The sequence below is a fragment of the Ochotona princeps genome, chromosome 26, assembly GCF_030435755.1.
Source record: "Ochotona princeps isolate mOchPri1 chromosome 26, mOchPri1.hap1, whole genome shotgun sequence".
NCBI lineage: Eukaryota > Metazoa > Chordata > Mammalia > Lagomorpha > Ochotonidae > Ochotona > Ochotona princeps.
In genome coordinates this window covers 21,755,388-21,757,907 of record NC_080857.1, presented here as the reverse complement: position 1 = coordinate 21,757,907, position 2,520 = coordinate 21,755,388, and the positions used below count along the sequence as shown (strand labels likewise).

General features: G+C 47.6%; 1 pseudogene; it reads left to right on the top strand.

The window, feature by feature from the left end:
• On the top strand, positions 1–378 carry LOC101516418 (small ribosomal subunit protein eS25-like; annotated as a pseudogene).
• The last annotated feature ends 2,142 nt before the right edge of the window (positions 379–2,520 follow it).

Here is a 2,520-nt window from a genome sequence, read left to right as displayed (position 1 = left end):
ATGCCACCCCAGGAAAATAAAAAGAAGAAAGATGTCAGGAAAATGGCCAAAAAAGATAAGGACCCCATGAACAAAATTGAGGGAAAAGGCCAGAAAGAAGAAGTGGTTCAAAGGAAAAGTTCGGGACAAGCTCAACAGCCTGGTTCTGTTTGGCAAAGCCACGCAAGACAAGCTCTGCAACAAAGTCCCCAACTACAAGCTCATCGTGCCAGCTGTGTTCTCAGAGATTCAAGATCCGTGGGTCCCTGGCCAGGGCAGCCCTGCAAGAGCTCCTGAGTAAAGGGCTTATCAAACTGGTTTCAAAGCACAGAGGTCAAAGTAATTTACATCAGAAACACCAAAGGTGGAGATGCGCCAGCTGCTGGTGAAAATGCATGAAGCGGTGAGAACCCAGGAATTCAGGGTGGAGGAGGTACACAGATGTTCTTCACAACGCTTCTCATTCTGCTTTTAAATTTTTTTTACAGGTCTAATGAATTGGCAAAATAAAGCCTTATTAAGTAAAAAAAAAAAAAATGGGGGGCTCTCTTCTCTTTCCAGCATTGTTTCTTTGTATGCCCCCATCCCTCCCTGGGACTATTTGCAAGGTGTCTGTGTTCTCAGCAGTGGCTCCTGACATCTCTTCATATCACTTGCAAATTAATTAAAGTCACTGTTCCTCTTCTCTTCCAGATCATTAATAAAACAGTGCCACCAGGCCAGACTGAGCAAAACCCCCTCTTCCTACACACTCCACTTTCTCCAATAGGAACACTTACCCAGGGCTGTCAGCAGCCTGAGTGACACCATCCTGCTCTGCTTCTGAACCTGGGCCCCTACCCCAGCACCCTGGCCAATTTCCATCAACATCCTCGGTGCGGCCCAGTTGCCCTCACTCTGGGGAGTCAGCCAAGTTCAAGCCCACTCACTCCTGCACTTGCTCTGCATAGAGCAGGGGAAAGTCAGCACAGATATCTGATTTGCAACACCACATTCTCCAAGAATCATAGCAGCCAAACTCCCTGCCTTCTCAAGAGAAGGAACACTGTGACCTTTACTGCTTAGAGAGGTTCATGATCCCAATGGGAACCTGGACCCAAAGAAGAAACAGGATGACGCAGAATGCCTTTCCTGCACTGTCATTCTTATGAGTCTTCATGTTCAGGGAGCAACTACTACCACCATACTCATGTCTAAATTATTCATTTGTCATTTCATTTATTTAAGAGGAGAGGAGAAGGGGGACAGAGAGAGAGAAGAATTGCTCATGTGAGTGACAGAAACTCAACTACGTGATCCATTCCCTGCTGCTTTTAAAGGTGCATGCATTAGCAGAAAGGTAAAATCCAAACTCCAGCTGGAAGTTGAAGCTTAGGCACTCTAACACAGGATGCGGGCAACCCAAGGGACATCTTAACCACTGTACCAAACACCTGTCCCATGTCAATGGCCAATTAGAGCTCACAGAGATTGAGTACTTTGCCCACAATCACAGGTGAAGGGCAAGCACCTCATCCCTATTAGTTTCCCTCCACAAGAACACATGGTGGTGACTGCTGCACTTGTATAGTACCCTTGACTTAGAGATCCTTCTAAGCAGTGGTCCCCAGAGGGGGAGAGGGAGTCTTTCTAGATGAGGTCTCCCCTTAAGTTTGAAGGCTCTAGACACACCAAAGCATCATGGGGCAGTGGAAGACTCTGCTCCCTTCCTCCCATCAAAAGCTGGAAGCAAAACTTTCCTCCCAGCCACACCTCTATGAGACGTTGAAGAGTGGGTGATCCTTTGGGGGATCAGTGTCCTTATCCATAAAACTCAGGTCAGGTCAGAGGACCCTCTACAGTTCCTGCGAGTCAAAGATAATTTGATTGTAGTGAACCACACATTGAAGTCGGGGTAGCCCAGAGCTGTGGAGAGCCAGGACCGCATAGATTGTGGGTTCTAAGGGTCCAGAGGACATAAGAGAGTGAGTTAAGGGAGGAAGAGTGGTAGAAAGACGGCGCCAAGAAAAAATCAAGGACAGCCTACATTCTGGCTTTGCCAAAGCCCTTGGATCAAACCCATCTCTTAAATGACTGCTCTTTGCCCTGTTTGGGCCAAATGCTGTGCTCGCTAACAAGTGAGGGTCAGCCATGAACAAGCTGCACCTCATCCCATCCCTGCAGGTTTATCTTCAGATGACGATCAGAGACAACCCAGCAACTGCAGTAATAACTGATTACAAGTATGTCCTGGCAAGGAACATCCTTTTCTGGTCATGATCTAGGCTCTCATGTTGGTGGCTCTTAAGTTAACTCCATCCATGTGGGCAGTGGCTGCAATACAACCGAGAATCATGCAGTAGAATGCAAGGTGAAACTCCTCGCATACTGTTCTTGCTGCTCTAATCTCATGGAACTGTTTTACGTTACCTTCCCTGAGGCCCCTTAGACATTTAACGACGTGGAATCATGTGAAAGCATCAGGGACAGCCTCCTGCTGACATCTCCCCGGCACCACCACATTAGAGGAGAAAAGATCCTTAGGCCAGGGTACCAGGAGTG